At 47.7% G+C, this 26,273-nt stretch overlaps 1 protein-coding gene across 7 annotated transcripts in view; it reads right to left on the minus strand.

The window, feature by feature from the left end:
* Positions 1–26,273, minus strand: part of SYNDIG1 (synapse differentiation inducing 1) — a 197,373-nt gene that overhangs the window by 167,051 nt on the left and 4,049 nt on the right. The window contains exon 1 of one of the 7 annotated variants that reach the window (XM_055265255.2): positions 11,274–12,206. The exons of the other annotated variants lie outside the window; for them this stretch is intronic. The gene's annotated coding sequence lies outside the window, so the exon portion shown is untranslated. Of the gene's footprint in view, positions 1–11,273; positions 12,207–26,273 lie in introns of those variants that run through there. 7 annotated transcript variants of the gene reach the window in all.

Here is a 26,273-nt window from a genome sequence, read left to right on the forward strand (position 1 = left end):
GAATCAGCCTTACATATATTGATATGAACTATGTATAAAGATTTTCATTGTGTTGTATAGAATTTTTACATGATGGGAGAGTGCTCACTCCTGGCCTTATCAAGAATGCTTTTGCTTTCTTGCTTTCCCTCCCACCAGTGAGCAGCCTCTACCCGGGCAGGGCATGGAGAATGGCTGTTTGGACAGTTAGGTTCTTGGCAAAGCTGGTGAACCTGGACACGTACTGACTCAGTCTGTACATGTCACTTCTAGACCACATTAGTTGCCGTAAGTGTTTATGCCATCATAGGTTGGCACATGTTGGTAGTTCTCTCGTGTTCACAGGTAAACGCCCTAATTGTCATTTATGGATGCATGCGGTGCAGCCTCGCCTGGGTAGCAGAGAAGGGTGGTGGTGAATATGAGTTAATTATCCTTTGACACTGCCAGAAATAACTGTGCCACTGGGCCTGAGAATGAGAACATAAAACCTCATGTCTGTTCCTCTTCTGACCACTCGTGGCTGAACTGGATCATGAAAGACTCCCATCTTTCACTAGGCTGAAGCTCCCACCACTTTGGGAGGCTGAGGCGGTTGGATCACTTGATGTTAGGAGTTCGAGACCAGCCTTGGCCAACACGGTGAAACCCCGTGTCTACTAAAAATACAAAAATTAGCTGGGCGTGATGCTGTACACCTGTAATCCTAGCTACTCGGGAGGCTGAGGCAGGAGAATCACTTGAACCTGGGAGGCAGAGTTTGCAGTGAGCCGAGATCGCGCCACTGCACTCCAGCCTGCACTCGTGACAGCGAGACTCTGTCTCAAAACAAAAAAACAAACAAACAAAACAGGAGGCACTAGTGCCTACTGAGAGGCTACTGACTGGTGCAGCCACTGGGGAAAACAATTCCTCAAAAAATGGAAACTCAAACTACCCTATGACCTGACAATCCTGCTTCTGGTTGTACTTCTGGATGCCACACACTGTGTTCCCTGCAGCATTCTTCATAACAGCCAAGGCATGGAAGCAGCTTAAGGGCCCACTGATAGATAAATGAAGGAAAAAAAGGTGGTGTACACACCACGGAACAGTGGTCAACCTTACCAAAGAGGGAAATCCTGATATCTGTGACATGGACAAGCCTGAAGGACATTATGCTAAGTGGAACACGGCCGACACACAAGGACACATCTATGTATATGATATGAGGAATCTAACATAGTTAAACTCACAGCAGCAGAGTGGAATGGTGGCTGCCAGGGGCAGGGAATGGGATATGGGAACAGGGAGGAGTTGGTCAAGAGGCACAAAATTTTGGTTATACAAAATGACAAAGTCCTAGCAAGCTACTATGCAGCTCAGCGCCTATAGCTAACGTAGAAATTTAAAGGACAAAATTTTAAGCACTATATAATACATACTTACAATTTTGCTAAGAGGGTAGACCTTATGTTAAGTGTTATCACAAATACTACTACTACTAATAATAAATAAACAGGGTGGGAGGAAGCTTTTGGAAGTGATGAATAGTGATGAAGTGATGGCATAGAGTATGTTGATGACTTCAGGGGTGTACACTGAGGTCCAAACTCCTCAAATTGCATACATTAAACATGCACAGCTTGTTGTCTGTCAATCAAACTTCAGTAAAGTCAGCTGATTTGTTTTTGTTTAAAGAGTCTGCTGCTCACCTCTTCACGGCCTGGGCTGTGAGATCAGCATGTTGGAAACCACCCTGGAATGAGGGCTGTGAGATTCTGGTGTTTAAATAACCTGCCAGTACCTTTGGCTGATGGTCAAGTCTGCTCTATATGACAGCCTGTGTTGAGATTCCAGTGTAAGATCATGGGTCTGGACAATCCAGGTTGAAACAGCTGTTTACTGTCAGCACTTAGCCATTGTTTTCCATTCGTTCAGGCAGAAGTGGATCCACAGATCACACATAAAATCAGAATAGTGCGTGATCTTCAAATACACTCTGGGGCCATGAGCTAAACTCTGCTCTTCAGCCTCTGTAGCTGACATTTTTCACCAGCTCCTGGTTTTTCTTTTTAACAGCAATGGGCCCCAGGGTTGCCTAGAAGCCCTCGTAGCCATTTAACTTTGGGCAGAGACCCCAGGTTCCTGAAGAAATGCTGCTTTTCCATCTGTTCTTACCTCCCCTCTGTATGGCATGGGCAGTGCAGCGCACATAGAAGACTAGTCCAATACCTTCCAAGACCCCAACTGTCCTGAAATCTAAGAAGCCCATTTGTGATTTAAAAGAAAACAAATACTAAATTAAGAGAAACTGAGGCCGGGCACAGTGGCTCACACCTGTAATCCCAGGCCTTTGGGAGGCCAAGGTGGGCAGATCAGTTGAGGCCAGGAGTTCAAGACCAGCCTGACCAACATGGTGAAACCCCATCTCTACTAAAAACACAAAAATTAGCCAGGCTTGGTGGCACACACCTGTAGTTCCAGCTACTCGGGTGGCTGAGGCACAAGAATTGCTTGAACTGGGAGGTGAAGGTTGCAGTGAGCCAAGGTCGCATCGCTGCACTCAGCCTGGGCAACACAGGGAGACCCTGTCTCAAAAAAAACAAAAACAAACAAACAAAAAAAAAAAAAAAAGAAAGAAAGAAAAGAAAAGAAAAAGAGAGAAGCAGAAAAAACTTACTTGATTCACAGGGCCTGGACATCAATCATCTCATTTCAAATATGTAAGAACAGAAGAAGAAAATTCTGATAACATTCTATCTCCTAAGAAAATATGAGCTAGCAATGAAATAGTAAATTAAGCAAATGGTGTTAGTGGTACTGTGAAAATATAAAACTCTAATAAGCCTACTAAGGCTGGATCTAGAAACTCAAAGGTACCAGGAGGATTTTAGGGGGGAAGGGGTAGAAATTGAGAATTAGAAATAGATAAAAACTACATCACTAAAGAAAAAATAAGGGTAAGAAAAATCTTAAATATTTAAAGTACAAAAGTGAAAGCAAACAGATCTTTTTTTCTCCCCCAACTCTGGGAATATTGTGTCAGGGGATATTGTGCTTTGGTGTCGGGATAAGCTTTACTGTGGATCTGGGAAAGGAAACTAGTATTTACCACACTGTGCTGTGTTTTTTCACATACATTATCCCAAGTGATCATCTCACTAAGCCAAGTAGAAATGAATTATGATGCCCATTTTATAGATGAGAAAACAGATGTTCAGAAAAAAACAAAACAAAACAGTATCTTGTCCTGCGTTACAAACCTGGTCAGTAAGAGTTACACCCAGGTGTGCCCAACGCCAAAACCCACATTTATTCCACTATATACACCCAAGCCTTTAGAATCAAAAAGGATAAAATCTTTTTTTTTTATTATTGTACTTTAGGTTTTAGGGTACATGTGCACAATGTGCAGGTTTGTTACATATGTATCCATGTGCCATGTTGATTTCCTGCACCCATTAACTCGTCATTTAGAAAAAGGATAAAATCTTAAGGAATTAAATTTAACAAAAGAAATGAAACATTTGTATGCTGAGAGCTACAAGACATCTCATTGGAATAAATCACAGAAGAACTAAATATATGGAGAGATATCCATGTCCATGAACTGGAAAACTGAGTATCATTAGAAGGCAACACTTCTCAAACTCAGCCATAGATTCAGTGCCGTCCCATCAGCGCCACAGCTGGTGGAACGGACAAGTGTATCCTCAGGTTAACATTCACAGGGAAAAGCGAAGGATGGGTTCCCTCTCTTGCTGCTCCTGAAACATGCAGTCAACCCCAATTTTTAAAAACAGAAATATGGCAGGGCTTGGTGGCTCACGCCTGTAATCCCAGCACCTTGGGAGGCCGAGGCGGGCTGATCATGAGGTCAGGAGATTGAGACCATCCTGGCTAACACAGTGAAACCCTGTCTCTACTAACAATAACAAAAAATTAGCTGGGCGTGGTGGCAGGCACCTGTAGTCCCAGCTACTCGGAAGGCTGAGGCAGGAGAATGGTGTGAACTCGGGAGGCGGAGCTTGCAGAGAGCCGAGATCGTGCCACTGCACTCCAGCCTGGGCGACAGAGTGAGACTCCATCTCAAAAATAAATAAATAAATAAACAAATAAATAAATAAATAAATAAAATAAAAATAAAAACAGAAATAATAACTACCTCCATTTTCCAGGCAGCTCTCTTTGCCCAGCATTTGGCCAGGGGGTTGGCCCACCTCACCAATGTGATCGCATGTGAGTCCTGTCAACTTTAGAGCTCAATTACTCTCGTTTTGTGCATGAAGAAAGTGAAGTCCTAGTCCTAGGACTTGATTCTTCTTCTGTCCAAATAAATCCCCAAGGCACTTTTTTAAGGGGATGTTCTCTGGCGTGTTTGTTCCAGCTATGCACATTGCTGTTGGGAGGCTGGGTTGCGAGTCAGCATCTCAGGGAAAGGTGGATCATCACAGCCGCCCTCCTGGTCCCAGACCACAGGCCGCATTCTCAGCCTCGCTGCCATTGCATGATAGAGAATCCGTCAGCTCGGGGAACTGGATGAAGCGGGCTGGGACTATAACTGGGGTGATGCCTGAGGGATAAACTGGGGTGGGGGTGGCCTCGGATAAGTGTCATGTGCAGCGAATGGGGAGGTGACCCTCTAAAAGTGGCCAAGTGGCTGGCCTCCAGCAAGCCAGGGGCAGACCAGAGGGCAGGTCAGAAGTGAGCTGAGGGCCTGGAGGGTAGTCCTGTCTTCTGAAACAGCTGACAAGAAATCCACCCTCCCTTCTGATGTCCCTGAGAATGTCATAAAAGTAGGTCACGAAGTTTAAGTGGCAAATCCCACCCTAGTAGAGGAACATGGCCATTGTACTGCATCGTATCCTTGTCTTAGTTTAAATTTACGTGTTAAGCGTAATAAATACAGCTGTCAATGACCATGACTACCGCAGATGCATTAGTGACTGCTCTTGTAACTGAGTTCTACCTTTTTAACTGACCAGGGCACGGTTATAGAATGAATGAGAACCCAGGACCTGGACTGAGGCAGCAGGAGTCATTCCTGACAGAGGGTCCTACATTAATGCAAAAACTCAGAGGGCTGAGGAGGCCCTGCACCCTGCCAGGGCACCAAGGGCATTTCTGGGCCTCCCTCAGAGGGGAAGAAGGCCACCAGGTCCTCTCTCAGGACGTGGGGAAGGCTGGAGGTGCCTGTCACGTCTGAGGTCCCCGAAGCCAGCACAGCAGGGGTTCCTCTGGGCAGTCAGGCCAGCCTTCTGCAGGGCAAAGGGACAGGGTGAGTAGGGTGGCTCCTCAGGGCCCCGGTCCCTGCTGCCACCAGTCCTGCCCACCCTCCCGGCCACGTGCACCTCTCCCGGGGCGGGGGGCCTGTTCCCTGCATCCTGTTCCTCCTCATCCCTTGGGGCTCAATTTCACAGATGTTTGGTGGCACCAGTCCCCCAGGAATGAGTGATGTCAGCACCAGGCACCCTGTCCGCTCACCCACCACTGCCTACGCCACTCTCTGTGACTTCAATGCCCACCCAACGTGCTAGCTTCTCGAGCTCGTCACGCCCCACTTCTATGATCTCTCCTGCTGCTCCTCCTGAACCGTCCACTCCCACAGTCACCCTTGGACCCGCCAGCTCCTCTAGCTGTGTGGTTCTAAGGCCACTCTTCTCAGTATTCCTCCCTGCGCACGCCCCCAGCAGCTTCCCTGACACTGTGCGCTCAATCCTCCATCCTTCACTATCTTCCCTTACACCACGAGTCCCACACATGCTGCCCTGCTGTGCTGCCCAATCTGCACTCAGTGATCCAGTCCTCGGCCTTGCGTGCCGCCCCGCCCCCGGCCCTCTTCCCTGCCCTTGTACTTTGCTGGTGAAGCCTCTGCTGTGTTCAAACCTAGTTCTCTCCCAGATCCTCCCTCTCCATACCCAGCGAGCAGGGGTGTAGCTGGGATGCAACCAATCGAGCTGCCAGAGCCAGGGATCTCAAAAGGCCAGTGTCCGCGACGCTGTCCCCAGCTTCCAGGACTGGGTCTTCTTCTCTGGGCCTCCACACGTTGGGATGACTCCAAGACCCTTCCTTTATCTTTTCTTCCTTCTCTCACTACCTACTGAGCTCGGACAGCCCGGGGGCTCAGTGCTCTTCCAATGCTGGTGGTGCCTCCAGCACCCGGCCACGCCTCGCCTCTGAGCTTGCGGCTGCCCAATGGTTCCCTGAGGGTGGGGGTAAAGCTCCTCACGCTACAGTGTCAAGACAGAGCTCTGCTCCTCCTCCACCACCCTCCACTGCTCACCAACTCCACTGAGCATTCGAGCACCTTCTAGGTGCTAGATTTCAGGCCCAGTTGACACAGCAGTGACAAAACCAGACAAAAACCCTCTCATGGAGCCTGCAACTCAAAACCCTCAAGGATATTTAACATCGGGGAAGATGTAGTTAAAACAAATCTACTTAAACCAGGAAGCAAACTTCACCACAGTGTGTGTACCTGCATGTGCGCATGTGTCCATGTGTGCATGTGGATGTGTGTGCCCGTGTGTGTACCTGTGTGTGCCCATGCATGTGTGTCCGTGCATGTCTGTGTGTGCCCACGTGTGTGCATGCATGTGTGTTTCCATGCCTGTGCGTGGATGTGTGTGCACGTGCATGTGTGTGTGTCCATGCATGTGGATGTGTGCACACGAGGGCCAGTTCAGCTTCATGCCAATAAAGGAAACCCACAACTAGGAAAGTGAGTTCATTTAGCTTTTAACATTATTTGGATTATAATTATAAGTATGTGCTAACTGGAGTGAAAAATGATCAAGTGTCATTTAGGTTTGCTTGTGTAATTTTTCCAATGAAATTGACTTTGACAGAAACAGGAAAGAGAATGACTTATGCAGAAATATTCAAAGGTTTCCCTAAATTTTCTGAGGGCATCTCAGTATTTTGATGGCTTTGAATTTCAATATCCCTTACCTGCCTGAAGCCTTGTAGATTTTCTCTTCTCCAGTCATTAGTGAAATTAGCACAACAAGATCATCCCCACCAATGCTTCCATCTCACACAAAGCCATGCCCAGCATCGTGTGCATCAGCACCTTGAATTCCTGCCACTTTGCAAAATGTGTCAGTTCTTTTGCTTAGAGGATTTGGCTTTCAGGTTGAAGGGCAGAGTGGGACTTTGGCTGGATGCAGGGAGAGGCAAGGCAAAGGGGAAGGAAGATGGAGAAAGGGGGATGGGTGTGCAGGTGGTAAGCTGGGTGCTGGGCCCCTCCCCCGGGCAGCCCTTTGGCCTTGGAGGCCTCTCACACTCCAGCAATGTAGCGGGGGAAGGAGGGGTGCAGGGGGTGGTTGTGGGGACTGCATTAAGGATCTAAGGACCCGACCTGAAGCTGTTCTTACACTGTCTCCCCAGCTCAGGGCCAGGCGGGGATTATGCAAACCTGGCTCAAGCCAGGCTCTGAAGAAAACAGAAGGCAGTGCTGTCCTTTATCCTGCAGGGGAGCCACTGTGAGGTTTTGTTTTTCCTTTGAAACTTGGAGGTTTACCAAAGTCTTTCCCAAGATAGATGATAATGCACATGTCCCCTGTGGTGGCCAGCAGCTGATCTCGAACCAGACAGCAGAGGCGGCGGGGCCGAGCCTACCCTTCTCATCTCCTAGCCACCCCTTAGCAACTCTCACTGAAGGCCGGCTCAAGGGCTGCTTTCTGTGTTCACTGTGGCTACTTGGCAGAGCCCCAACCCTGACAAGAAACCAAAAGCCCACCAGAACAGTGAAAAGGGGTGGGCACATTCCAAGGGGGTGTGGATGGAGAAGGCTCTCCCCAGCGTCCCTGAGGTGCCTGGAGTTTCACTGTGGACACGGACGCGACAGGACGGGAGGATCTGTTCACACGGAGCCAGCCGGGGACCTCTTGGCTGGGTCACCTGTTAGTGGGGTCCCCTCAGCAGGCGTGTGCCTGGCTCTGCTTAGGGCACATGCCTGCTTCAGTCCTATTTTCATTCCTTCCACCTGTCTTCAGCACTTCTTGTTCTTGTATTTTTATGGTTTTTGTTTCGTTTTGCTTTTGTTTCCAGAGAGTACTTGCATTGAAGGAAAGGATCAGCTTCCTGATGGAAGGTCCTCATTTTCCATTTTGTTTTCTTCCCAGAAAGTGCATGACACAAATCTTGATGTGCCCAGGAGCCCAGAGACTTGTGACTTAGTGAAATGTCTTCAAGCATAACCATAACTTTGATTTCCTCCAGATACTCCAAAGTGCTGTCAAGCTAGTGTCCTTTGCTGGTGTTACGGTTGGATTTTCTACTTTGCCATTTGTAAGGTCAGTGTCAGTGTTGGGTCTGCACCTGGAAGCCACTGGGGGATGTACATGTCACATACCCTGGCATCAGGAACGTGACGGACCTTGTCCTGGGTCTGCTATGGGGATGGTGACAAGGCAAATCCCTCCTGCAGCAGGGCATGCTGCTAACCCTGTGCGCAGCTGTGCCCTGGGCCGGGCCCTGCACTGTCAGAATCAGGAGCTAATAACATCAAGGCAATAGCATTTAAGGCTTGCCACTCTTTCATCTGCTGCACCTGTCAACCTACGGCAAGTGAACTGGAGTTGTTTGGACATGACTGGCCCTGCAAAAAGACTCGAGCACCCTGTCCTCTCCTGGCTGCTCTCCCAGCCTGTACAGACCTCTGTTCTCCAGGGGCAACCCTTACTTTGCTTTATTAAGTATTCCACGAGTCACCACTTGTGCCTTCAAAGAATTCCCAAAATGGATTGCGGGTGACCTCACACTCACTGGAGCCAACCGGTTAGCATCTTAAGGACCGAGACAGTGGTGCTTGCTATTGAAACATACTTTCTGTATGTCTTACTATCAATCCCATAAGGGTTATTGCACGCCATGGCGCCTGTCCTTTCCTGGCCCTGGACTTCAGTGGCCAACCCTTACCTGCCACAGCAACCAGATGTATGAGGAGCTCCAGGGGCCATGACTCCATGGCACCTCCCTACGTGGGCTCAGTACTGCCGCTGGGCTCTAAAATGTTGGCCCAGGCCTTCTCCTCTGGGATTTACTTCCTCCCTGGCTCCACCTTCACTCACAATGGTGCACATTTCCAGACTGTGGGGCTTGGCTTGCTGATTGGCATCTGCCTGCCCTCCTCTGTGCTGCCCGGGAGCCTGGTGCTTCCAGGTTCCTAGCAGAGCTTCACCTGCCATATGAAGGGCTCCAATCAGCCCATTCCCTGGTGCTAGCCTTGGCTAAGGCGCTGAGGCCCCACATAAGGAGTCCTAGCCACAGCTGTCATGCCGGCAAAGCTTCGTGACAATCCTGCTGGGCACTGCACATCTCTCATCCAGGTAATTGCCCTGACGACACCATGGAGGGGTAACTGGTGTGCTCGCTTCATTCATAAGGAAACTGAGGCACAGAGAAGTTGAACGATCTCCCAAGGGCTGGGGCGAGCCAGCGTCCAAGCCCGGGCACATTGGCAGCAGAGCCTCAGACACAGCCTTCTTTATGCCCAGCCCCTTCCACTGCCCGCTCCAGCCCCAAACCACCTTTCCCATGAGGACTGTGACTTGGTTTCCCCTCCTCTGGGCCTCTCTTCATTTCCAAACTGCCATGAGCAAATCCCATCCTCGTGGGCTCATAGGCAAGGCATAACTGCTATTTTAGGTGAAATAGCTCTCTATAAATAAAAATCAAGAAGCCGCAAAGACGAGCTTTACATAAAGTACTCTGGGAACTGTCATCTGCGTGTTCCTCATTCAGGCCTGGAAACACACTGATCCCTCCACGACAAACCAGACCCCGCAGAGGCACTCCCCTGGGCCTTCTGCCCTGCCCCTGTCACTGCCCAGAGCGTGCAGATGGAACAGGAAAGGGTGCAGGGCCCCAAAGGTGTCCTGGAGGGTGCCTCTCTGGCCCCTGTCCCTGGCTGCACACTCCCCTGACTCTCTCTTCTGTTATTTGTGGGAGCAGATGTGGTGGATTCAGCTCGGGGGCCACACACAGATGGCATGCCTCACCCTCACCAGATGAATCTGGGGCTCCGATGCACTGCAGCACCAGTGGCCAGGCCTGCTTGGTGACGACACAAAACAGCCCACAGGGCTTCTTAACGCACTCCAGTGGCTGTGGTCAGAACTTCTCGTTCTTGACTTGGTGCTCGAGTCTGTCCCTGAACCACACACTGTCCTTTGGCTTGAGGCCCCTGGCTCCCCAGTGGCAACTCCCTCCTCCCTCCATGCCGCAGTGACATTCACAGAGGTGGGAGGTTACTGTTCAGGGGATAAGTGTGTCTGTGTGTGCATTTCTGTGTCCATGTAAGTGTGTGTGGTGAATGTATGTCTGTTTAAGCATGTGTGTGTGCATTCATGTATGTGTCTGTGTGTGGTCATATGACTGTGGTGTGTGCCTGTATGTGTCTGTGCCTGTCCCTGTGAGCATGCATGTACATGCATGTGTGTGTGCATGTATCTGTGTCTATGTGTCCATGTGTCTGTGTGTCCATGCATGTGTCTGTGTGCATGTGTCTCTGTGTGTGCATGTATCTATGTGTCTGTGTGTCCATGTGTCTGTGTGCACATGTATCTGTATCTATGACCATGTATCTGTGTGTGCATGCATGCATCTTGTGTGTGTGTGCATGCATCTATATCTGTGTGTCCATGTGTCTGTGTGTGCCTGCATGTGACTGTGCCTATCCCTGTGAGCATGTGTGCATGCATGTGTGTCTGTGTGTGTGCAGGTATCTATGTGTCGGTGTGCATGCATGTGTCTGTGTCCATGTGAGTGTACGTATGCATGTATGTGTCTGTGTGCCCCCATGAGTGTGTGTGTGTGCATGCATACAGATGGGAAGGTGGCCTCCACATTTCTAGAACAGTGTCTTCTAAAAGAAGCTGGACGTTCAGTTCTGGGTCAGGACACCTGCAGGAATCTCAGCCTCCACATGAGCTTAGACTTGTCAAGACCAAGGGACAGGGCTCAGCCACAGTGGGGAAATGATGACTAACAGGGGAAGAGGCTTTTCACATAGAACAGGAGGAAAATCCTGACCCCAGGACCAATGCCCCATTCCAGAGCTGTGGAGCGAGGCGTGTCCCTTTCCTCCGAGCACCCGGGCATGCTCTGGCACCAGGCCTGGCATTAAAGACATCAGCAGATACTGGAGAGGTGTTTCAGCTGAGAGTCCAGGCAGGAAGTGTATTCCGTATTTAACTTCTGTCCTGTGAAACACTCACACCTTGGTCCCACTTAGCTCATCGATGAGACACCGTGGGCCTGCCTGGGGTATAGAGTTCTTGGCAAAGGCTGAACAAACGAGGACTCACCTTTCTTGGGCAAGAGCTAATGTGATGCCCGGGGACGGGTCCTCTGGTGTCCACACCCTCTGGCTCCGGCAAGACAAAAGATTCTGTCCTTCATCAGTTTGTGCCTGGAGCCTGCAGAAGGGCTGGAAGCGGATGAACTGTTCCCTCTGCTCCCCACTCTGGGGCTTGTCCAGCTGGTCTACCATTGTTGTTGGCACACCACCAGGTAGTGAGAGCTACAGTGAGTTACAAACAGACGTGGAGCACTGAAGAGACGCGGGGGCACCCCACAAGGCACTGTGCGAAGCACTTTGTATGTGTGCACAAATGGGAAATGTCTGTTTGGCTCTCATGTCTGGTTCATTGTGAATGCAGTGCCTCGCATGGTGCCCTGCCTTTTACCAGGGCCAGGATCCCAGCTGAATTATTTCCCACATTTCCTCTCTGCAGGAGCAATAAATGACCAGCTGAATTCCTTTCCAACATTTACTCAAGGGCTATACTGTTGAGTTGAGTGTAAATATAGAGTATTATGCAGAGATATTTCTCGTCCATTTTTTTCTAGCCATATGTTATTACTTGCTGTGTAACCAACCACCCTGAGACTTGGTGGGTTAAAATGGAGTCATCTCATTTTCTGGGTTGGCAGGTGAAGCTGCACTGGGATTCTTGGCTGGTCTCTCGTGGGGTCACTGATGAAGCCGCAGTCAGCTGGAGTAGATCGGCACACTACAGCCTCACTGACGTGTTTGGACAGCTGCTGGCTGCACCACCTCAGAATGGGTCCATCGCCACTTTCGCTTCCTTGTAGTACTCCAAGCCAGTTACGGGGTCAGTCCAGATCCAGATCCCAGGACCTCCTCTTCTTGACGGGAGCTGTGGCAATATCACAGTGCCAAGGACTGGGCTGTGTGTAGCAGGATGAGAGGAAGTGTTGCAGCCCCTGTTACAAACACATCACATGGGGCCAAATATTCCAGAAGGAAGGAAAATTAGCATGCATAGATGCATACTTATACACACACATATACATGTACACATACACAGCTGTGTGCACATGGGGGGGCATTTCCATGTGGACATGGATTCATTTATTTAGTCCCACTGCATGAAAAAAGTGCGCTGGACCCTTTGCAAGGCATTACCTCACATTCTTGAGATAATACAACTCATCTCTCACTTAGAGATGGAGGAACCAGAGCAGATAACTCAGCATGGCCACAGGGCTGTAAGGGACAGAGCTGGCATCTGGACCATCATCCCTTGTGAGCCTGGGCTCTTGCAACACTCACCTCAGTAAACCCAGAAGCACAGCAGTTGCCAACTACAGCACTGATTTTCTACCTCCAAATGTTTAAATAAAAGGATGGTAAAAATTTGTTTTTTATTATATTGTTACATAAGACAAATTTTAAGCATATTATATTTCTTGACCCAAAATCCAGGTTATATAAGTTTACTTAAGGCAAATTAAACCATAAGTGAAAGTCTGCAAGCTCTGTGTTGCTAGCCGCTCCAGCTGAAGCCATTTCTTCCCTCCCGTGGCCCAGCCAGGGACAACTACTCCCAAATACCCCCCACCCCACATCCACCGACCCTCTCCACCAACCTTGGCCCGTGATTCCCTGGCTGCTGAAAGTGTGTCCTGCGGGCTAGTAGCACTGTCATCACTGGCACTTGTTAGAAATGCAGACTCTCGGCTGGGCACGGCAGCTCATACCTGTAATCCCAGAACTTTGGGAGGCTGAGGCAGGTGGATCACCAGGTCAGGAGATCGAGACCATCCTGGCCAACATGGTGAAACCCGGTCTCTACTAAAAATACAAAAATGAGCTGGGTGTGTTGGCGCACACCTGTAGTCCCAGATACTCAGGAGGGTGAGGCAGGAGAATCGCTTGAACCCGGGAGGTGGAGGTTTCTGGGAACGGAGATAGCGCCACGGTACTCCAGCCTGGTGACAGAGCGAGACTCCATCACAAAAAAACAAAAACAAACAAACAAAAATTAAATAAATAAATAAATAAATAAATAAATGAAAGAAAGAAAAAAAGAAATGAAGACTCTCGGGTTCCAGCGACCCACTGGATCAGAGCTCGCATGCCTACAAATCCCCAGGTGTTGCATGCGTGCATTAGAGTTTGAGGAATGGCGCTTGAACAGATACTTCAGTAAGCAAAACTGATTCAGCTGTGCTTTAATATTATAGACTAAACTCAATTTTTGGTCTTTACATTATTTGTGTATAAACCAATTGTTAAATATCCCCAGGTGAATCTAACATGCAGCAAAACTTGAGAACCACTCTGGACCTGTGCTACTCAAAGTCTACGGATCAGCAGCAATGGCATCAGCCCAGGGCCTCCACCTGGCTCCCCAGCCCAGGCATGGGGGTTGCCACCTCTCCAGCACCCACCCTGCCCTCTCTTGTGCCGTCCTGCCCACACGCCACACCCAACTGCACACCCACCAGCAAACCACTGACTGTTCTTTTGATTTCATAAATACACCCAGTCTTCCCTTCCCACACCTACCCTGTGATGTGGCCTTGGCACGCCTGTCAATGAGAGCTGGGGTGACCCTCCCTGGCTGAGTGGGGGACCCACTGCTGGATGTCAATGCTTCACCCTGCCCACCTTCACCTGGAAGCTGGAAGAGTTAAGTTCTCATTAAATCCTCACTTGTACCCCATACTTTCTTATTACCAAGGGTGGCCACGAGACACAGCTTGGGCCAAGGACGTCTCCTGGGGGGTCTCTGTCCACCTTTCTCACTTCCTGCCTTGACCTCAGATGTGATGTTGGGGGCAGCAGCAGCCATCTGGGAGCCAGGAGGGAAAGGCCACAAGGACTACAGACATCCAGCTGCAACCACACTGAGCTGCTGAGTCAGTAGCTCCTGCTTCTAGACTCCTCCAGGTATGGAAACTCCATTGTTTAGCTCCTGAATAACACTCAGCCATGTTCAGTCTTCTGTCATTTGTTGCGGTACCATTTCTATGTTGTATACACACACTTGCTAAAAGGGCTCTTTCTTTAAAGGAGATATTACTGTACAAAATAAAGAAAAAAAGAAGTAAGGCAATAAAAAGCTGTTTCCAAATTCTATCGAAATTAGCTTTGCCACTGATTTCTGCATAAGTCTGGAGAAGTCACTAGATCTACAAGGACCTGAAACTTCCAAATTTTTACCACTTTTCCTTTCTATCTTTTCAGTGAAAACATGGGAGAGAGATGGAATTGAAGAAAATTCCAAAGACCTATAATTTCCTTATGTAATGACAAATGCATCCATCTAATGGACAAAATTGGTGCTATCAATCTATGTCCCAGATTCTGCATTATGGACACAAGTATAGCACCACATTCTAGAAGATACTTTTAAAGAACAATTTGACACACGAAGAATATAAACAGACATTGGAAAATAATTAAGACTATGTGTCTTAGTCTGTTTTGTGTTGCTATAACAGAATACCTGAGACTGGGTAATTTATAAAGGAAAGAGGTTTATTTAGCTCAGTTCTGTAGCTGGGAAGTTCAAGGCCGTGGCCCTGGATTCTGGTAAGGGCTTTTGTGCTGCATCATAACAGGGAGGAGATGGTCAAAAGGGAAGTGTAAACACAGGAAAAGAGACCAAACAGAAGGAGGAACCCTGCTTTATGACAACCTGCTCTGCCTGGAGCGCGAATCCAGTCTCAAGGAAGAAAGAACTCACTACTTCAAGAATAGCACCAAGCCATTCATGGGGATCTGCCCCCATGACCCAAACGCCTCCCACTAGGCCCCACCTCCAAACATTGCCATATTGGGGATCAAATTTCAACATGAGTTTTGGTGGGAACAAATAATTCATACTCAAACCATAGCACTCTAGAAAATCCATATATTAAACAAATAGATCTAGATAAATTTCTGGTAAGAAAAGGCTCTACTTTTCATTATTTTGTGATCTAAAGACCTATTGTGTGTAGAGCAAGTAATTGGAGTATTTTGTTTTTTAGTATCTGTGTCAGATCATCGGTTCTAAAGGTGGACACAACACTACTTCCCATTCCACATCTATTCCTGGAAATGGCCCTGATACTCCTCTCAGTGAAACGTGAGGTCTCTGCTCCCTCCCCTTGAACCCAGGTGGGCTTGAGACTCACCCTGAACAGAAGGAGTGTGGCCGCAGTGACGTGACCTGCCCTCTGAGGCTAGGTCAGAAAAGTTCACGCAACCTTTTACTAGAAAACTCAAACTGGAGCCTTGACCTTCCTTTTAAGAAATTTAATACCTCAAGGCTGCCATGCTGTGAGAAAGGCCAATATCGTTCATGTGGGGAGACCACGTGCAGCACCCCTGAGGTTACAGTTACCCGGCTGACCCCCAGTAGCCCCAGGCCCCCACTCTTCTGGCTCCAGATACACTCTGACAGCGCCTGCCTGAGAGAATGGGGCTGGACGCGCCCGGCCGACCCCTCCAAAATTCCCAACCCTCAGCAGTTTTCATGCTATACATTTTGGGGCAATCTGGGCAGCAGTAGGTAGCCAGGACTGCACTTGAATTCATCTGACCTCATCTGTTGTTTCTCGTGTGGGTGCCTGGATCTCAGTAAACACCACTGATGCAGACTGAATTCTGAAGCCACATCCAACTTCCACCTCCTAGGTGCGCGGAGGCCTCTGTGACCTCTGCCCTATCCTGCACCCTCTGCTGAGATGACCCCTTCTTTCTACTCCTCCAGGCTAGTCACTCTTTTGCATTCTGAGTCTTGGCTATATCTGGCCGCAGCATCCCAGCTGGCCTGCCTGTATCGCCACTTGCACCGTGTCAAGCAAAGTGAGGCCTCGCACACTAGGCAGGGCCTCTGAACGCCCTTCTTCCATGAGGGACTAAAGCCTTTCATCTCTGTCTCTGGGCTCTGCCAAAAGGTCAAGCAAATGGCAAGTACTCAATACGTGGTGAATGAACTACTCTTGAAAACGTATCCACTGTTGTGGGGCTTAGAGCCAAGACTGTCAGCCGCAGGCAGGAGCATGCACACGCATGCTCAGAGGAGACGGGCTTCCTCAGGCTGGGAGTCCTGAGTGGGAATGCAGAGCACGCTCTTTCAAGAGGCAGGGAGGTGCCCAGGGGAAGTACAGGAAGAGCAAACACTGGCTGAGCACATAATGTGTGCTAGGCTCTGGGCATAGGACGTGGGAACATAAAATATGATTAAGAAACAGATTTTCAGTCAAATGAGAGAGAGAACAAAATAATTTCTAAACTTTTGGGTTTTTTTTTTCCTAATCAAAACAGTAATCAAGGATCAAGTTGAAAATCAGAAAAGTACGTAACATGGGAAATGAAATCCACATGTAACCCCATGCCTGGAGCTACTCATGGTGGTACTGGCATCTCCTGCAGTCCCTTCCACACATGCACCTTTCCTGCATGCGTGTGAGTGCCCACGGCTTGGACTCCTGCTGCATCACACTGCAACCCCAACGTGCATTGCATGCTTGACAAAGACACCATTCACTCAACTTCTAGGAGGCTCCAAGCTTTCTCCACTTCCCCCAAATCAGGTATGAATGTGAACGTGTAGCCAAAACACTACATCCAGAGCTCTGATTACTTCCAAAGGACAGATGTGTGTTTAAATAGGTTTTCTAAATTGCAAAAACAACATGTTTATGTTTATGAACTCAAATCATACCAATGCACAGAAAATTAAAACCATGGAAGTTCCTATTTCCATTCTACTCTTCATGGCTACATACCATTAACAACGTGGAGAACAGCTTTCAAGAATTATCTGAATAAATATTTAAACTTCACTCCCAGAGAATAACATATTCACACACATGTTCAACATATTTTCCTCTAGCTTTCCATCCTTAGTAGTTTACCATGGACATTGATCCATGTAAATATACACCCAGCACAGCCCTGGCCATTGGGCAACGGATTTAAAATAATTTAATCATTATTTTAAGAACATCATAATAGTTGCATCATATTTAACCATCCCCTTTTGATAGGCATTTAGTTTTTTTCTGACAGTTCATTACTTGAAGTCAAGATGCACATACTCTGCATGTATCTTAGAAATGTTTTAGTGGTTCTGTTATGGGGCCACGGATATAGGGGAAGGACCTCAGTGAACACTTCAGTGAAACTTTCAAGACAAGAGATTCAGCCTCCCCAGTGATCCCAAAGGCTGCCTCAGGTGCCTTTACTGAGCAACTGGAATCTCTGAAGCTGGGCAATCATTTTGGAAAGATGTGTCTTCCCTAACTTTCATGTGCATTTTCATCATTACAAGTAAAGATGCACGGCCGGGCGTGGTGACTCACACCTATAATCCCAGCACTTTGGGAGGCTGAGGCAGGTGCATCACAAGGTCAGGGGAGACAGAGTTTGCAGTGAGCAGAGATCTCACCACTGCACTCCAGCCTGGGTGACAGAGTGAGACTCCATCTCAGAAACAACAACAACAACCAAAACCAAAAAAAAAAAAAAAAAAAAACAAGTAAAAATGCACAAATGTTTTTCCATGTATTTATTTCTTAGTCATTTCCACTTCTTCTCACCTTTTTCTCCATGGCATGAGCTCAGTTTTTAATTAGGTTGTTTGTGTTTTCTTATTTGCTCTGTGAGGATTATTAAGCATTTGTTAATTTGTTGCAAATGTTTGTTTCCAGATAATTATATGCTTTCCAATTTTGTTTACAGTGCCTGTTGCATAGAATGTGTACGTATATTTAATCTTTATCAATTTTTTTTCACTTGGGATTACTGGTAAGATGTTCAGGCTGAATTTATTCATGCTTCTAAAATATTTATTTATCAATGCTTTTTATATACATTCAGAACTTTTTATGAAATGGGGAGATATAAATTGACTTTATAGTCCAACTACCTACTTCCAAAGTGCTCCACGTTGACTAATTCAGCCCTCCCTGCCAGCTCCCACACATTCATTAGGCTCTTGGGGCTGGCATCCGTTTCAGAGCTCTCTGTCTGACCTACCTGTCTGCACGGCAGATTGAATATATGGTTCATAAATTCTTTCACACACCTCCCTTCAAAAGTGGGGTCTAATTTGCCTTCTTGATTCTGGGCTGGCTTAGAAACTTGCCTATAATCAACAGAATCCTGTGGCGCTAACCCAGAGTGGCTGTGGAGATGGGTCAGGAGGGCATGCAGTCTTGACTGTGTTCACACTCACTTTTGGAGCAGAAGCCTCAGCATATGAAGTCTGGCTACCCTGACACCATGCTGGGAGGAAACCCAGGGAGAGGTCAGGTGTAGGTGCTCCTGGTCCAGGCTTCGAGTGAGCCAGCCTGGGCAAGGACTCCAGCCCCAGCCATGTGAGTCTTCCCAGCTGAGGCCCTAGGAGCCATAGAGCAGAGATAAGCCGTCCCCACTGTGCCCTTTCAAATTCCTGACCCACAGATCCATGAACACTGAGTTTTGGGGGCAGTCTGTTATGCAACAGTAGAAAATCAGAATTAGCCTGTTAACTACATGCCAGTAACTAGAATCTTACATTTCCAATTAACGTAGTTTTTTTTTTTATTGTGGAAAAAAGAAAAACTCACACACAACATAAAATTTACATAATCATAACCATTTCTTAGTGTATAGTTCAGCAGTGCTAAATATATTGACATTGCTGTGCAAGGGTTCTCCAGAACTTTTTCATCTTGCACGTATGCAACTCTATACCCTTTAAACAATAACTCCCATCTCCCTTCCCCAGACCCTCATAACCACCATTGTACTTTCTGCCTCTGAGTTTGAGAACTCTCAGTATGTCAGATAAGTGAAATCATATCATATGTGCCTTTTTGTCTCTGGCTTATTTCACTAAGCACAGTGTCCTCAGGGTTCATCATGTTGTAGCCTATGACAGAATTTCTTTTCTTTTTAAGGCTGAACAATATTTCACTGTATGCGTTTAGCACATTTTGCTTATCCACTCATCTGCTGATAGACACTTAGCTTGCTTCCACGTTTTAGCTATTGTGAATAATGTTACTATCAAAATGGGCATGTGCGTCGCTCTTCAAGACTCTGCTTTCAATTATTTTGGATATATACCCAGAAGTGGGACTGCTGGATCATATGGCAAATCTATGTTTAGTGTTTCTGAGGAACCTCCACATTATTTTCCATAGCAACTACATCCTCTCACAGTTTCTCAAGTAGTGCACATGGGTTCCAATTTCCAAACATCCTTACCAACACCTGTTATTTTCTGTGATTTTTTTGACAGTAGCCATCCTAATGGATTTGAGGTCAATTAACGTAATCTGAACACTTCGTTTTATTATCTGTTAGGACATTTCTTCACTGGAAAAAATTTAGTACTGTAGCCTGATTATTCTTTCATGAACCATTCAATGATTCTGTCAAGCTCAAAAGGCAATATAATATTGGCATTCTGATTGAAATAGCATTATATAGGTCTTACACATTTCTTGACAGTTATTTGTAGATATTTCATCTTTGGTTGTTCTGCTAATGCCACACCAGTGCTGGGTGGGCCCAGGTGCCAAGGACAACTAGAAGCGGGGATGCCGAACTAGGAGGAAGGATGCTGGGAAGAGGTAATGATCAAGCTAAGCCTCTGAACCTCAAAGGAGATTAGCAAGAGGCGAGAGGTAGCCAACTACAGGTGGGGTAATGTGTGCGTGTGTGCGCGTGCACGTGTGGGACCATGGAGTGTGTGTGTGCAGGCATTTGTGTGTGCACATGTACTTGTGCACGGCAGGGCAGGAGTAACTCGGTGTTCTGGGCACCTAGAGAAATGGAGATGAGACTGGAGGGTGAACAGGGACTGACAGGACAGCCTTGCCTTGTATCTTTCCCCCAGCAGCCTGTCATGTGCCAGTAGGGGGCTTCGAGAGGAGGGCCCCAGAGGCAGATCTGCACTTGAGACAGCTCACTCTCCTGGTAGTCCTGGAGGCAAGAGGCACAATGCAGCAGGCAGGGAGAGCTAGCAGGAAGCTACTGAGATGATCTGGCAAGAGATGAGTGTGCATACGGGGCCAATGGTGGAAAAGACGCAAGAGAGAGGCAGGAAATACTTAGATCTAGTGATGAGGAAGAGGAAGAAGCGCAGGGGCTAGGGAGTTTCTGGTGTGGATTCCTGGGTTACTGAGTATCATTATCAGAGGAAGGGGCATGGGAAGGGAAGCCTGAGGGGCTGGAGGGAGCAGATAGAGAATGGGTTCACTGAGGCTGCTGCCCCAGAGAACGTCCCAGAGATGGCCTTGGGTAAGGGGTAGGGACAGGAAAATATCTAGGGCAGCCAGTTGTGCACATAGGAAAGCTCAGTTGGTAGAAGTGAGTCCTGCCCCTGGGGCCACTCCATTCTGACAGAGAAGGCCTGGTGGGCGGAATCCAAGGAGGCTGAGGGCTCGGGGAGAAGGTCTCAGAGGAGAGGGAAGAACCCATCAGGACGGGGCTCCCAAGTCACTCTCCAGGGCTGGGCCAGGCTCTGGTGGAGACAGAGACCCTCTGATTTGGGTCCCCAAGAAGCAATTTGCATCCTTGTTTTTACTCTAATTAGGCACCAACTCAGTCTTAAGGAGAGACTGAAACAGTTGGCAGAGCCCAACTCACCAAATATATATTTCTGTAATATTTAAAGCTCTGAATAGAAATTCCAGGAAGATCAGCATTTCTGGGCAGTGTCTAAGGAGAAAGAACATTTCCATCTTCCGGGAAAAGCCTTATGCTGAGAGCGAGACGAGGAGACAGTGCCCACGAGGTCTGACAGTCGATCTGCTGTCCTGGGAGTTCAATCTGATGTTCTCTCTCAATGTCTTGGCCTCTGGCATTACAGGAATGCAGCTTTCCCTCTGCCTGCCTGCAAGTTCTGTGGGAGGCTTCTGTTCTCCTAGACTTTTCTAGGTGCATGACTCCTGGCCTGGCCTAGGACATGGGCCTCCCCTTGCCCATGGTGCCCCTGACTGGCTGTGGTGCTCTCCTCCCAGAAAACCCACTGAAAAGCACAGATGGAGAAATGTCCTCATCACGTTGTGTCCTACTTGGGGCTTGCTGGAAGGTGGAGCTGTCTGCATCTGTTTGTCCACCATGCATGGGGTCTGTCATTGTCCCAAACAGTATTCTAGGTTCCAGCAATGCCAAGAAAATGAAGCACAGTCGGTGAGAAAAAATGCACTTTAGAGACAAACACAAAAGCAAACAAGCCCTAAAAACTTGGGTCCCTGTGCCCTGGCTCTGCCTCTGGCAGATGGTGAGGCTGGACAGCACGTTGGGGGAGCCCTCTGGGTCTCTTCATTCCACCAAGTGTCAAACAGGCATCTGGGGAGCTCGCCAAGGGAATCACACAGAATAACGGACAAAGCTCAATCTCCACCCCTCCCTCCTAGGGCTCCTCCCTTGCCCTGTCTGGTGCTGCCACTCTGGTCCCTGAGAGAGACACCGAAGCAATAAGGCACCAATAGTTGAAGCTGGTGGTCTTCCTGAATCGCCTTCATGATTCACAACATCCAAACAGGCCCTGCCAGCTTTAATCTGACCCTTCGGGTTTGAGCTCCTTTTATTTCCCCACAATTGTTTAGCTCACCTCTATTTCATCCAGACCTGAAGAGCAGGGCCACTCTTTTAGGGCAGCCAGGCGGCTCTGTGGTGAGGAGGCACCAGGTAACCTGGTTCTACCAAAAGAGGATGCTCGGCTACTGGCAGGGTGGAGTTCTTGTCCAGCCCAGAGCCAAATCCTGAGGTCGGTAACGCTGGAAGCCCACGTCTGTGTCTTAGGTCCAGACAGGTCAGAAATACCTGGAGTTTGGAATATCTATAACCGTGTAGAAGTGCTAGTGACTGAGGTCCATCCTTTGGCCAATGCTGGGCTCTCCATCAGCCCCTCCATCGCACCCCAGCCTCAGTCTCCCCTGAAGGGCAAATGTTTCCCAGAGCCATGGTTCTCTCTACCCCACTTCCATGCATGGCCTGGCCTTCTGCATAATGTTCAGGACACACTGGAGCCAGGGGCAGTGGGGTGTTGTGTACCCCATCCCCTCAGTAACCTCTGGAGGTGTCCAGGGCATTGCAATCACTGGAGGACAAGATGATGGGGAGGCAGGGCAATCACAGATGGGTTACAGCTTGGCCCTCTGATCCAGAGACCGTCAGGAAGCCCTTTGCTCCCACTGTCTATGAGTCTGGGTGCTACAGTCCCAGGTGCACCTGGGGCAAGGCTGAAGTAGCAGAACAGACTAGCTGGTGACTGCAGTGCCAGACTCTGGGTGGGACAGATAGGTGACTGCAGACAATCAATGGGATGCAGGAGAGCTTAGGGAGGAGGGAGGTGTCCATGTGGCCCTGCTCTAGTTAAAAAAAAAAAAAAAAAAAGTGTGTGTTTGAGGATAACATATGGCCCAACACCAATGGTGAGACGGTAGGGCCACCTGGTCACCCCAGCACTCACTGAGCAGCCCTGTGCCACTCTGCCCTGTAGGCATGTGAAGAGCAACAGACAGAACCATTGCTGAGATTAGGGATGCAAACTCATTTTTGTGTCCCAAGAGTGTGACGCATGTTTTTCCTGGAAAGGTATGTGACAAATCAGAAACTCGAGGTCTAGCAATAGGCAAGGAAGGAAGCTACAGAATTCTGCACATATTGAGTCAACAGATACATTTCATCTCTATGGTTCTAAAATAGACTGTGATGTCCTCAAATATATCCAGGGCTCCGATTCACAGCTAATACACCTACATCCAGAACATTCAGATTAGCAAATGTACCAATGAATGTTACACAAGAGGACCCACATGAGCAGGGCCACAGTGGATGGCAGAAGGACAGAGATGCAGCTGGACAAATGACCCTCCTTGCTCCAGGCCACTTGAGTGGGACGGCAGTGCTGCAGGCTGCAGGGTGCTTACCAAGTCCAGAGCAGTTAGGAGAGGCTTCCAGCAGAGCCTTGATGATCCCATTGCGAACAAAGTGAGAACAATGGACTGTGTGAAGGTGTGATACTTAATATCCACAGCTTTTTTTTTTTTTTTAGACGGAGTCTTGCTCTGTCACCCAGGCTGGAGTGCAGTGGTGGGATCTCGGCTCACTGCAAGCTCCGCTTCCTGGGTTCACGTCATTCTCCTGCCTCAGCCTCCCAAGTAGCTGGGACTACAGGTGCCCGCCACCAGCCCGGCTAAATTTTTGTTATTTTTAGTAGAGATGGGGTTTCACCGTGTTAGCAAAGATGGTCCTGAACTCCTGACCTCAAGTGATCTGCCCGCCTTAGCCTCCCAAAGTGCTGGGATTACAGGCGTGTGCCACGCCCGGCGAATATCCACAGCTTTTAAAGGTCAGGATAAGAATGAAGGGCAGAGAATAAACTTAGAAATAACAAAACAGATTATTTCCCTTGACTCAAAGTTAGCTTTCAACAAAAACCTGTCTTTGTGAGGAAATTTAGAGTATTAAACTATTATTAGAGTACTGAAATGAATGAGCTGTATCTCTGGGTTTAGTATATAAGAAAAAAAACTGTTAAGATACTCTGCACATTAGGCCGGGCACAGTGGCTCAGGCCTGTAATTCCAGCTCTTTGGGAGGCTAAGACGGGCAGATTACTTAAGGTCAGGAGTTCAAGACCAGCCTGGCCAACATGGTGAAACCCCGTCTCTACTAAAAATAGCAAAATTAGCCAGGCATGGTGGAGTGCACCTGCAGTCCCAGCTACTTGGGAGGTTGAGGTGGAATAATCGCTTGAACACGGGAGGTGGAGGTTGCAGTAAGCTGAGATTGTGCCATTGCACTCCAGCCTGGGTGATAGAGTGAGATGCCATTTCAAAAAAAAAAAAAGATACTATGCACATTAATCAGCTCATAGTTCTTTGTTGTGGAGCCACTTGTCAAAAAGGCACTATGGAAACGGTGAGGAATTGGGAGAGAAAAGTAAAGCCAGAATCGTACACAGGCAAGAGATGTCTGAAAGCATTCCAAGACCGGGTTAGGATTGGTGGGACTGCTCTGTGCAGGGTCCTCTCCAAGGTCCTCACAAATACAGGGTTTCCATGGGAGATCTGAGGCAGATGAGTGCCTCTTACAGTCAATCTATGACAGTCAATCATCTATGACTACCAGCCCAGGCCAGCCGCTGTGCTTAGACAGCAACTCAGAAACCACGCACACTACCTATCATATCTCAACTCTTTCGACTGCCCTACTGGTGCTGTGCCATTATCCCATGGGGCACTCAACCCATAAGGACAAGGTTTCTTATAAAGGAGACACATGGGTGATGGGCTGAGGCTGAGATGTCAGACATGAAGGTTGGTTACAGAAACACATAGGCTTTATTAAATGCACTTTTAGAAACTGCAAATAATTAACAGTGGAATTGGTACGCATCTTTTGTAGGATGAGTTGGGCTTCCCCGGGGCCTACCCTAAAGCTAATGCCTCAGGCCACCCCCCAGCATGGCTACTGGGTTTCCACTGGGAAACTGTCCCAGGACTTAATCCCACTAGGATCTTCAGCAATAAACTCCTGCATCTCAGACCCATGCCAGCTGAGGGTCTGTACCACCAACATGTGAGGACCAACATCATAGGAGGAAGTTAAAAACTGCCTATTGTACACATGACAGAAGAGTGAGTTTCTATAACATTTCATTTATTCGCTTTTCTAAGCGGGGGCATGGGGGGTGATTCCAAATGTATTTGAGGTAAGATTACTGTATCTCCCTTTCAGAAAGTTCTGTAGTTTAAAGTTGAGGCAACGGAATAAAACTTTTGTGGTTCTAATTATCTGAAATGTGTTTGCTTTTTGGTTTTGTTTGGGGCACTGAAGTTTTCTGAAAGAGAGGAAAGGTGAGGAAGAAGCAGATGGAGGTAACATCTGAAAGCAGGCGCCTGCCCAGTGAGGCCAAGTGACAGATTACAACTGAACTTGTTGGAGACCTAAGAATTGTTCTAAATAGAAATTTAACCTAAGTGAGCCCTTTTTGAAAGACCCAGTTTAAAATCCACGCAAGTACTCTCTCCTTCAGACTCATTCTCAAAATGCCACCCCAGTATTTAAAAATGAATTTTATCGACAAAAATTCAGTTAACAACTAAAACCCAAGCAAAAAGTGTTTTCACACTGAACACGGACTGCAAGGCCCATCTCTCTGAAATAATGCTAACTGAACTCCTAAATTCTTTTTATGCAACTAAACAGGCAAAGTTATCCCCTGGGTTGTGCCTTTGGAAGCAGCTTTTATTTTTATTATTTTCTACCTGTGTATAATGTTTCTGGTTCTGTTACTTTTGGTTCTAACAGTTATTTTTGATATTGAAGCTTATCCGTTGTTGTTCTTTAGAGTTTCTATTTTCCTTTGTTTTTGGTAGTTTAACAGGTCATTTATCAAACAATCGTTTAAGATGATTTACAGTTTGTCATCCCACCATGCTTGCATCTTGAATCATCACATATTATAAATGGAGGGTGGTGGTTTGTTGGTCATCTGTTTTAAAAATGTTTCCATCTTAGAGAATGCATCATGTAAGTTTTATAACATAATACGAATCAAAATTTTAGTTATGTTAAGGATAAATTTCATAAGCTATTGCTCACATGCCTTTCCTATCCATTCCTGTAAATCTTTAGCCCACATGGCTACGTACGCACCCTGGGTACATTCCTGTGCATGTGTCCGTCCACCTCAAGTAAGTGCAAACACACTTTCCCAATCCTTACTCTTGCCGACGGCAGGTTGTAGGCTCCACACTCTGGGTTCGGCTGCTTGCTAGTTGAATGATCTTAGACAAACCACATCACTTTTCTGAGGCCATTTCTTTTCAACCATATTCTTTCCAGGATTTTGAAAACCAAGCGTTAATGCTGTCACAATTTGTTAAATGAAAAAGACACTGGATTGAGGACACTTCATTGTCTCAATGTTTCTCTGAGTAAATTTGTATTCACATGGCATTCTGAGAAAACAAATGGGACCTTCCAGATTCTAGAGCCTACATCTGCTCATAGCACTTGGGAAAGGCCCAAGGAGAAAGAGGGAATAGCCTGC

This window comes from Symphalangus syndactylus, chromosome 24, assembly GCF_028878055.3.
Source record: "Symphalangus syndactylus isolate Jambi chromosome 24, NHGRI_mSymSyn1-v2.1_pri, whole genome shotgun sequence".
Classification (NCBI taxonomy): Eukaryota; Metazoa; Chordata; class Mammalia; order Primates; family Hylobatidae; genus Symphalangus; species Symphalangus syndactylus.